This window comes from Dipteris shenzhenensis, unplaced genomic scaffold (genome assembly GCF_047967505.1).
Source record: "Dipteris shenzhenensis isolate YYH24624 ecotype China unplaced genomic scaffold, Dip_SZ_1.0 scaf0113, whole genome shotgun sequence".
Lineage (NCBI taxonomy): Eukaryota > Viridiplantae > Streptophyta > Polypodiopsida > Gleicheniales > Dipteridaceae > Dipteris > Dipteris shenzhenensis.
In genome coordinates, this window is record NW_028239419.1 from 1 (window position 1) to 12002 (window position 12002).

Here is a 12002-nt window from a genome sequence, read left to right on the forward strand (position 1 = left end):
CTTGCCGAAGAGCGATGAATAGAGTATTCGGAAGAAAATGGGGTGGAGCTACCCTCTATGATAAGCCGTGTCTCTAACCGCAGTCGGTCCAACAGTCAGGAGATTACCTCTCGTACGCGCAAATTAATTGCGGAAACGATACGAGACGAGGTCAGAAGATCTCTGTCACCAAGAGCACGTCAAGACCGAACTTCATCGAGTAGGCGATCTAGCACCTCTTCAAGTGGAAGCGGGTACGGCTCTTCGCGGAAGCTGCATGAATCGTCCTACGACTCAGACACGGCACACAGCAGCGATCATAGTCAATATAGTCGCCCATCTCGACGAAGTGGCTCTAGGAGCCAATCACGAAAGTATTCGAACACGGATGAGATCAGGCGGTTGGAGGCAGAGCTAAAGGCTCTGAAGGGAGCTCGTTGACTAAATTGACTTGATCGGGGTGCTGGAATAGCTGGTTGCACTTCTCATTGTTTTTTTGATGGTAGTCCTGCCTCGTATCCTGGGTACCGAAGATGGTTCACGTAATACTCCCTACAGACGCTTGCGTATCAAGTCCTAGTTAGGAAAGAATTAAATTGCTCGTCCATTAAGTCGCAAACCACGACGATTGCTGGTACCAGTGCGGGCTGAATCCATTTTCCGCAATCTACGCCCAAGCTCAATTTAGGTCTCCTTCGGGAACGTCAAACCTCGGATAATTGGCCATGCAGGAACTACGATGAGACAGGTAGTAGGTTTCATCGGTTGTAGATGTGAAGGGGGAAGATTGAATGAAGGATCGCCCAGATCCTATCAATAGAGGTAATTGACCTCGAATCGCACGATGTTTTGCCCCAGGCTTGCCGCAAATACGCCCGTGTTCACAGATAGATGGATGGCATCGGTTTGCTTTGCACGCAAGAGCGCTCCGACAAGGCTATAAGTCTCAAATGGTATATATATCCTGCATCCATCGTCATCAACCAGACTGCTGGTCAACTTTCATTGATGTTCCTCGTACCTACGATCATATTTTGCTTTTTCATCACTCCCGGGATGGCACATTTTCGCATAGACTTTCCTGCTGGCCGAACTACGCCTAATGATACAAGTCTATCACAAGTCCAGTATCCCTGTTAGTTTCTCATATGAGCTTGCAGGAACCGAAGAAAACAGCAACTAATCATGCTCTAGGTGGAGGTCTCGAGCCAAGCCTGACCGCTAATCGTACACCATGGCCCTTGGAGGGAGGGTCACTGAAGATCACGTCGTTCCACTCCTGGGCTCTGACTTCAATTAACATCGGATTTGGTACCAATACTGGGGCTTTGAACATTCCATTGATGCCTACGTTCAACTTGACGAGTAACGGCACAATTTGCTTTCCACACCTGAGCCTTGATTCCCCGGGCTACAACTTGACAACGGTCGAGAATCTCCCGGCGACGATACAGGTCGTTCAGGAGTCTCCAGATCAAGAAATTGTCTACAGTGTTAGTCTAGCGCAAACGGGGCACTTTCTCCTGCTTACTTTGATAGTGTGCCGATATCATTTTCCTGGCCAACGCAACCTTCCTATCTGATGCCCAGTGCTACGATGGGACTGATGGACAGAAGGGGGCTCCTGAGGGTTTGATTCACGTATCCAACACATCCACCAGCAGCCTCTACCAACCTGTTAGAGCCAACGACACTCGGCTCCATTCGAACTCAGCAACGTTCGCACATCCGTCTCTTTTGCATCTATTGGCGTTACTTCTACTAGTGTTCTAATATCTTTTGAGAAGGTTCCCCTTTTATTTGTTCAGTGGAGGCCGGAACGTACAAGAATGATTGTTTTATTGAATTAGTGCCTGAAAGTTAGATTGCTTGTATCTTACTTTTACTTGACCCCTAGCAATATGAGCCTCGTGTTGCGGAAGATTGAGTAGAACAAAGAGACCGGATCTGTCACTCGGAGTTAGAGTCACTTTTTTTGATCTAAGTCATAGTTGCACCAAGCGGATCATTCTGTGTTCCTGAGAGACGTGAAGTAGACAAGCATAGTTAACAAGGGAAGATGAGTGGCATAAGCACTATGACTTCATCAGGCTTCGCCACAGTCCTGCACAAGGTCAAGTGTGCCCAGAAACCTGGTGCCAAATCGCGATGTTCGAGGAAAATCTTAGGCTCGAATCTTCAGGGCTTGTTATTTAAGTTGCTGGGCTGTAGGCAAAGACCAGGCTTCGAAGGGCGCTTGGACCCGGCTTTTTGAAAAAGGCCGGGTCTGTGCTTTCTGGTTGACTAGGGGTAGTACCTAGGTACCTTCCTTTGTCTGAAATTGATGCCTACGGCTACGTAGGGTCAAGGTAGACCCGTGGTAGACGTAAGCGAAGACCGTAGATAGCGTAGGTCTACGAAAGGTCTCAAATCAATACACCTAGGTGTCAAAACTGTTATGACAGGGGAGTATAGATAAGTGAAATAAAGTTGGGTTGAGAAGTAGATATTTGGGTGGTTAGCTAAGGTACGTTGAAGCTACCTATCTAGCGACTGAAGAGAGAAAAGAACTATCTACGAAGGTTCTCGGAAAGCTATTTAAGTATTCCCTTGAGGTTGAATGATTTGGAATACCTTGGTAGGTCTAGAACCCTATTTTGGAAGGTCTAGAAGAAAGAGAAGTTGAATACTACCTCGGAATACGACGTCCGAATGTATAGGAACTATCCGTATACCGTAGACGTCGTAGACGTCTCAAAAAGGCGTAAAATAGGCGCATTTGGTTGTTGTGTTTCCTGTTTGGTAAAAAGAGGTGGGGTTGAAATATAGGGCTGAATGGCTGAATTAAGGTTCAGGGTCTAGAACCAGGGTCTAGAATCAGGGTCCAGCCTCTCTGATCAGGCTGAGTTGGCAAGGCCTTCCTTGAAGGTTATGTTGATCAGGGAGCCCTACTATCTTTCCTTATGCAGGTTTCTATGGTGCCCTCATACTGGAGCTCACTATCGTCGATTGTGGAGCTCCTAAGTCCTCATGAGTCATGAGTAGTTGAGTTCTGTGGTTGTCTGAATTCCAAGTTGAATTGGTGATGGATGTTTGATGTTTTGTTGGTAAAATAATTTTATTCGACATTTATCGAGTACGTTAGACGGGTACGTACGTCAGGCGGGTACGTATCAGGCGGGTACGCGTCAGGCGGGTACGCGTCAGACGGGTACTGTTGGTAGAAGGGTAGGTTGAATTTGAAGTGGTGTAAAAATACCCGGGTTCGCGAGGTGGTGTATTTATACTCGGGTTCGCGAGCCGGTGCATAGGTATTCTAACACACCCCCGTAGCTTTTCGAGCAAGCTAGGTTGATTTGGTTGATCCTAGGTCTACTAGACCTAGTCTTTGAAGCCATTTATCGTGTTCCTGACTTGGTAGGGGCTTCGTATACCCGTCTGCAAGGTTTTTGTGAGACTGGATATATTTAACGTATAGCTGGTTTTGTTGGACGATTTGACGGAGCCAGTGGTTCTGAATATCAACGTGACGAAGCTTAGTTGATAGCTGGGGTAATTCGGCTTCGAGTAGCCGTATCGTTTGCGTATTGTCGCAATATATAGTGACTATTGGCTCGTCGAGTATGAATCGAATCGACTTCCAAAGACGTAGCCACCAAAGGGCCTCGCGTGCTGCGTAGGATAACGCGGTAAGTTCGGCTTCCGTACTTAACGTAGTAACGGATGTCTGGCGTCCTGATTTCTATTCGATTGGTCCGCCAAATAGCTTAAGTACGTAGCCAGTTGTTGAACGGCGCGTAGTCTTGCAGTCTCCAAAGGACGCGTCTACGTAGATTTCGACGGGTAAGGCATAGCCGTCGTATTGAATTGCGTAGTCCTTTGTAGCAAAGAGGTATTGAAGAGGCCTATCGACTAGTTTTTGGTAGTCGACTGGCGGATTCTTTGAGAACTGGCTTAATTTTTAAAGCCGTGAACGCGACGTCTGGGCGCGTAGTGGTTGCTGCGTAGGCAATTGAGCCTACTTTCTGCTGGTATCCTTGAATTTGGGACGCTGTAGCTTAGTGGTCGTTCGTAGGATCCGGAAGAGTTGTAGGTAGCGGCGTCTTAAACGCGCGTGTTCCAATTGATTGGAATCGGTTTTCGAGTTTCTCGATGTATGGCGTAGGTCGTAGCCATAGTCGTTTGGTGTCTCGGTCCCGCGTGATTTGGATATTGAGAAAAGACGAAGCGGGTCCAAGATCCTTCATCTTATATTGCTCGAAGAGTTGTCGTTTGAATTCTTCGAATTTAGGTCTATCCGAGGTCCGGAATAGAGCCTGGATATCGTCGACGTAGAAGAAGACGATCAACCAGTCATTGGTAAAAAGGCATAGTTCTTCGAAAATAGGGGTTAGTCCTAGACGTGTGAGCGTCTGGCTAAGCTCCTTGAACCAAAGCCTTAGTGAAATTCGGAGTCCGTAGAGGGCCTTAAGTAGTTTGAAACACATGCCGTCCTTTCGAAAACCTGGTGGATATGCCGTATAGACGTCGTAGTCTATTAGGCTATTCAAGAACGCGTTGACTGCGTCAAACGATTCGATTTCGAGGTCAAAGGCCGCGGCTAGGGCCATAACCATTCGAAATACCTTGACGTGTAAGGTAGAGGCGTAGTTATCTTGCTCGTTTAGAGGTTCGAGGTCACCCCTAACGCAAAGACGGGCTTTGAATTTAATCACGTAGCCGTCTTCGTCGAATTTGTACGTGAAAACCCACGTGAGTGGTATTGGTTTATAGTCCTTTGGGACTGGGACTTCGAGGTAGGTACCTTGAGACTTGATTTCGTTAAGCTCGGCTTGCGCTGCGGCTTCGAAGTCCTTCGAAAAGCGGTGTTTTCGTAGCTCACCCCAGCTCTTGGGTGGCTCGGGTATATTACTTCGATGTAGACGAGTTGACGTATAAAGCGAGTCATTAAACGCTAGAAAGGAAGGCGTCTTGCTGCTGGTCTCCCCGTCGCTTTTGCGTAGAGCGTCGTTGACGACGTCCCTCTACGATATTACTTTCGTCAATTGACGAGCGTATATCACGCGCGGCTGGTTCGGTTGTGTAGGTCCATCGATCTCGTAAAGCTGGCGCAACTGGACGTGGTGGTGCGGTGAATCGATTAGTAGCTGGTGTAGCTACTATAGCCGAAGTAGCTGGTTCGTCATTTTGGGGGTTTCTCCTGGCGTAGGTAATTGTCGAGTACCTAGCGGAGTGGGTTTTAGTTGTAGCGGTAAGGTTTCGTCTTATATAGACGTATCATCAAGCGTGATTACCTCGTCGCGAATTGAGGTTATTGTAGGGCCTTGAATTAGCGTTGGCGTAAGCTCAAAAAGGTCCTCGACTGGATTCTGGATTAATCCGTGTACCTCGTCAATTGGGATATCGACGGGTATTGGTTGTTGGCTTGGTTGGTAGAACTCGTCTTCCTTAAAGGTGACGTCTCGTACCGAGTAGATTTGGCCTCTCTCGGGTGACTATATATCGTAGATATTGGACGATTGATACCCGATTAAGTAGCCGAGAAATGCTCGATCCTCAAGCTTATCCGAGCGTCGTAGACGTCCGGATTCGAGTTCGTTTTTACGGTGTACGTAAGACTTGCAACCGTATGCTCGTAGGTGTGCGAGATTTGGTCGAGTTGGTGTAGTATTACTACCTTGGGCGACTCCTTGAATTGGTGTCTTCCACCCTAGTAGCTGAGTTGGTGTCCTATTATATAGGTACACCGCGGCTTAGATAATTTCGGGCCATAGTTCGTTAGGGAAATTCGAGTGTTTGCGTAAGCAACGTGCCTTCTCGATCAAGGTACGTCCACTCCTTTCGACTCGGCCGTTCTATGCTGGGTATAGTTGGCTGTGGTTTCCCATATCATACCCGTCTTTTAGCACCAAGAGACCCATTCGTTGGTAAAGCCAGCGTCGTTGTCGGTACGCTAGGCCTTGATTCCGTACGTGGGCCATTGCGTGTTGATGTAGGATTTAAAATCCTACGCAAATTCGAGAAGGTTTGCCTTCGTAGTTGACGTGTAGACGTGTTACCAATTAGTTACGTCACACGTGAATAGGTAGATATACCTATGACTATTGTACGCTTCGGTAAGCGTAATAATATCGTAGTGTATTTTCTCGAAGGGTTGAGTACTCCGTGGTTGCGGAATACGGCTGATGATTTGCTTCGACTTTGATAGACTATACGTTGGGCAGTCTATAGTTCTTGGTGGGCTTGAATCTTGGGTTATAACCACCCCCGTAGCGTTTTCGGCTAGGTGGTTGATAACCTCGGGTCCTGGATGTCCGAGACGTAAATGCCAAAGGTCTGCGGATGCCATAGACTTGCGTGGTTGCGCTGAGGTGGCTAGAAAGCGCTTGGAACCTCAGTATATTCGAGACACCAATGTCCGAATTTGTGCTGTAGTACGCATACTACGCGGTTTTGAGCCTCGTGGATTAATTGACCCTTACGTTGATTCCAATATACGCCCTTGTTGTTAAGCGGTTGGTTGGCAACAAGGTTGACAGGCGAAGTGGGTACGTATTGAACGTTGGTTAGTTCGATTTGACGTGTCTGTCCGTGGAGGACTTGGACGGTAAGATTAAGTGTCCCGTGTCCAAGAACTTGCGTAGGGCCGTTTGGAGTATTGATTACGACGTCGTGGGTCGTATATTAGAAGGTCTTGAACTTTGAAATATCGTTACAAAGGTGTGCGGATGCCCCTGAATCGAGAATAAAGCTCGAGTGAAGTGGATGTCTATACGGGGTCGTATAGCCTTCGATAGTGGCGAACGAGTCCGTAGACTTATCCGTAGACTTATCCGGTTGTGATTCGGAGGACTTCTGCTCTTGTTGAGCTTTCTTTTGTTCCGCGGTTCGCTTTTGGAGTTGGATATGGACGCAATTTGAGTCCGTGCAGCGTTCTCTTGCTTCGCGTCGAGCCTATTGGATTGCTAATTTATACGCTGGATCTCTAAGACATCGTTTGCGTACTTCGGGGCTTCCTGCGGTAATGTCTCCCTTTTGAAGACATAGAATAAGGTGAAGACACTTCGAAATTGGGTGTCGTTTCCCCGTATTGCATGGGCAATTTGACGTAGGCGTATAGCTAGTAGTTGAAGTACTAGTATTGCCGTTCTGGGGTTGGCCTTGAAGGGTTGCGAAGGCCGTATTCTTGACGCCCTTTTACGTCTGCTGACCTGCGTGGTGTACGCGGATTTTGTTTCGAAAGGCTTCGATTAACGCGTGAATCGTTGGGAGTTTGTCATGCGTGATCGTAATGTCTCGAAGTCGTCCGTCGTAGTAGACGAAGAAGTCGTTCCAGTCCTTTTTAGTTGCGTGGATAAAGGCGAAAAGACCTCTGATTCCGGCGGTATCCGTAAAGTTATACCGCTCGGCCTTTTGGGTAAAGATGTCCCAGCTAGTTGCCCATTCGTCCCACGATTGTCCTTTAACCGCTCCCTTGTCGTAGGACTTCGAACTCGGCGGTAAGTTCGGTAAGAAGGGTCCATTCGTGGGGTTGGAAACGTCCTCGAAGTACCCGTAGACGTTCGGATGCCGTCGGGTAGTTATCGAGTAGTGGTTTGAGGTCCGTCGTAAGCGTATTAACAATGTGAAGGTTAACTGCTTATATATTAGCTTTGATGACTTGCTGAGTCGCTTGCTGTCTCGAGGTATATTCGAGATCGAATCGAAAGTTGTCTCTTTGTTGTGGGCTTAAAAGCGAAGGCTTGATTGGGCCCTGAATTCGAGTTCCTTCGTCGAGGTAGTCCTGGATCAAGGGTTCGAGAATTGGTTGTAGAATCCGCGGATTGTCGGGGTTGACGTAGTCCCAAACGTCCTCGTGAGATTGCGAGGCTTTTAACGCTTGAAAACCATGGTTCCCATGATCGTATATCCTTGAGGATAATGACTGTGGAATTGTCGATTACGGCCGTCATAGTGGGCCGTTAGTTGAGTTGTTTTGTCGCGTAAATGCGTAGATTTTGGACGCTTTGGCGCGTGGATAGCGAGAAGGGAAGTCTACGAAGAATCGGGTCTAAGTAGGCTTCTTCCCGGGCTTATAACTATTTAAGTTGCTGGGCTGTAGGCAAAGACCAGGCTTCGAAGGGCGCTTGGACCCGGCTTTTTGGAAAAAGGCCGGGTCTGTGCTTTCTGGTTGACTAGGGGTAGTACCTAGGTACCTTCCTTTGTCTGAAATTGATGCCTACGGCTACGTAGGGTCAAGGTAGACCCGTGGTAGACGTAAGCGAAGACCGTAGACAGCGTAGGTCTACGAAAGGTCTCAAATCAATACACCTAGGTGTCAAAACTGTTATGACAGGGAGTATAGATAAGTGAAATAAAGTTGGGTTGAGAAGTAGATATTTGGGTGGTTAGCTAAGGTACGTTGAAGCTACCTATCTAGCGACTGAAGAGAGAAAAGAACTATCTACGAAGGTTCTCGGAAAGCTATTTAAGTATTCCCTTGAGGTTGAATGATTTGGAATACCTTGGTAGGTCTAGAACCCTATTTTGGAAGGTCTAGAAGAAAGAGAAGTTGAATACTACCTCGGAATACGACGTCCGAATGTATGGGAACTATCCGTATACCGTAGACGTCGTAGACGTCTCAAAAAGGCGTAAAATAGGCGCATTTGGTTGTTGTGTTTCCTGTTTGGTAAAAAGAGGTGGGGTTGAAATATAGGGCTGAATGGCTGAATTAAGGTTCAGGGTCTAGAACCAGGGTCTAGAATCAGGGTCTAGCCTCTCTGATCAGGCTGAGTTGGCAAGGCCTTCCTTGAAGGTTATGTTGATCAGGGAGCCCTACTATCTTTCCTTATGCAGGTTTCTATGGTGCCCTCATACTGGAGCTCACTATCGTCGATTGTGGAGCTCCTGAGTCCTCATGAGTCATGAGTAGTTGAGTTCTGTGGTTGTCTGAATTCCAAGTTGAATTGGTGATGGATGTTTGATGTTTTGTTGGTAAAATAATTTTATTCGACATTTGTCGAGTACGTTAGACGGGTACGTACGTCAGGCGGGTACGTATCAGCGGGTACGCGTCAGGCGGGTACGCGTCAGACGGGTACTGTTGGTAGAAGGGTAGGTTGAATTTGAAGTGGTTGTAAAAATACCGGGTTCGCGAGGTGGTGTATTTATACTCGGGTTCGCGAGCCGGTGCATAGGTATTCTAACACTTGTACCTGCTTGTGCGGACCTACCGACAACGACGAATCCATTTATAAATTGGTTACCAGGAGGGGTATAGCACCACTCAAACTACATGTGGGTGCAGCGGACGTTCTGCGACTGAGCATTCTTGGAAGACTAGTCTTCTGTACGACTCCGGGTGAAGCCCTGTCTCGCAACCGCTGAAGACGTGTCCAAATGTATAATACATGATTTCAAATCGAGGGCCACGTTTGGTTCTTCGTTCGAATGGAGTGTCCTATCCTTTGCTGGGAACGCTGCATGCATGATGTGTTCCGTGGGTCTCAGTCTGTAAGCGGGAACGCCGTATTCGATCCAAAGTACTGTGGGAACCCCCAAACCTTGCTACAGTTGCTCAAGACAACCAAACCTTCCCAGAATCGCGGTTGCCATCCCTTTGCATATCTTCGTGTGTGGCGCTGCGAGCACGATGGTCGAGAACAATGTGCATTGTAGGCTCTTGTGATTTCATTGATGAATGGAGGCAAAAGCCAATGTCCAAGCGGACACCTACCTTGAGAGTCGCGAACCGGACAGGATCAAGCTCGAGTAGCTTTTCAACGGCCCACAGGGCGAATCGATCGAGTTGATCTTCAGTGTACCAACCACAATCGTCGTTGTGGAGATCTGACGGTTCGAAGTCCTTCGAAGTAACGCTTTTCGCATCGTGGATCTCTAATTTGGTTGTAACCTTGGCCAGTACTTGGCCTTTGAGGACTGTCACGGAGTCCTGTACATGCTCTCGCATAACAATTACGACGCGTATTTCCCGCGCTTCCAAAGAGCGGATGTATTCTTGATGGTGCCACCCCATGTTTGGCGGCTCGTTGAACTGTTGTCCAGGCTGGGACAGACCCTGAGGTTGCATCGTGTATGATGTGTTTGGGAGATTTGACGTGACTCTCGCGGACTTCTGCTTCGAGACGCTCGCTTCGACGGATCCATTGACACGGTACATGCTAGTTTGCCTCGATCGGGGTGTTGAAGGTACACGATGTCAGCGCCACCGAAGCTTTCTGCGCGTTTTGCCACGGAGAAAGATGCATCTCGCAGCTTGCATGGACCGACGCCTGGACATGTGATCGGCCGGAAGCTGTACTCCTACGGTTCGAAGACTCAGCTGCCGCTATTTTGTCCAAGATCATCCAGTCCAGCTTCCGAATCTCTTGCTCCAATTCATATATGCTAGGCCATGTGATGATATCATCATTTCCAAGCAATTGTAGCTGTCCGGCCAGTGTGAGAAAGTTTCGAGGATGTTTGCCCGTACAACTTAGGATGATCAAAGTAGGGATACGTCGTTGCTTGTTCGTATCGCGATCGCCGTCAACATTGTTATCGGAGATGTGGGCCAGTAGACCATGTGCACCGTGTGCCATCTTCTTTTCCAGCCAATTCCAATCCTGGATCTCGATCGGTGTCGATGTCAGCGTCCTTGCTAAAAGAATTGTAGCCAAGCCTTGATGAATATAGAGACCATCATTTGTACTCTGTAAAGAAGGTGAAGGCTTGGCGGCAACCCCAATCTCCATCAAGCCATGGCATTCCATACATGTTTCTCTGTGTGTGGAAACATCGATATGCAACAGTTGCTGCCCTTTGTATCCATTTAGGGTCATTGTCATCGGGTATTACGATCCATATAATTTTTTTGCGCGGTGTTGCCGACACATCGACATTTCGCACGCCCTCCAGTGTTGGAACATCCGGAAGATCGCCGTTGGACTGTCCGAGAACAGCAAGTTCGCAAAGTGTGGCCTTCTCTCGCGGTACGGTACCTCGAACAGCTTTGCGCCATTTCTGCATGAGACGGGTTTTCAACACGTTGTCTGCGTTACGCCCAGAGCTGCACAGAATTCTCTAACAGCTGCTTGTTGTACTGCTTCAGAAGGTTGCCGTGAAGGTTCTGACAACCCCGTCTCGAGCGCTGCTTTGAATGTTTTCCACTGATTGGCGACCTTTGCTGAACTTTCGAATGTGGCTGGCATTTTCAGATGCTCAGCAATGCGTTTGTAACTCCAGGGGTTGCCATTCATGGATCTGGATGCCGTCATATCAAGACGATCCGAGAGAAGGACATTTCGTTCACAGCTCATTTGCAAAAGTAGTCGTAGGCTCTTGGAAGTGGACGACGCAACAATATAGCCTCAAAGTTGTTGGTCACCGGCGTCACACGAATGATACCAGCGAAAAGTCGCGTTATGTCAGGGCGAAGTCTGCGATGCGAGGCATTTGGCATTGGGAGGAGGGATGCAACCAACGGTGTCGTGTCGCCGTGTGCCAAAGAAAGACCACGCGGGTCAGGCGTCAGGAAGGAAGGCGGGACGCCGTCTTATGACGCCGCTGGAAGCCGTTTTGTGACCCGTGCGAGACGCCGTCACCCGACGTGAACGAGACGCCGTCACTTGACGCGGGCGAGACGACGTCTTGGGACGCGAGCGAGACGCGTCGTCTCATCACGTGGTGCGTCCTGACATCTCACGTGATACTCGGGGGCCTCTTCATACTACATACTACGTAGGTAATTTGTATCTACTCCAGAGGTTATACAGATAGCTGAAACGCCGATTGCCTATTAGGTTACTGTTCTTCAACCGTTCAACATCTCCTCGGACGGCGGTTTACTCCTTAACATACTAATAAGTTTGGCAGCTCAAGGCGCACGATTTTCTCGATGCCCACTTTCCGCCAATGCAACTATCTCCGTTCACCAAGCGTCGTACAATACGTCACTAGAAAATATGGCATTCTATTCACATGGTTGAGAACAAAGATACGGAGGATCTCCCGAAAGAGGTTGTGATAGGCGCAATCGCATGTGTCGGCACCTAGTACATTTT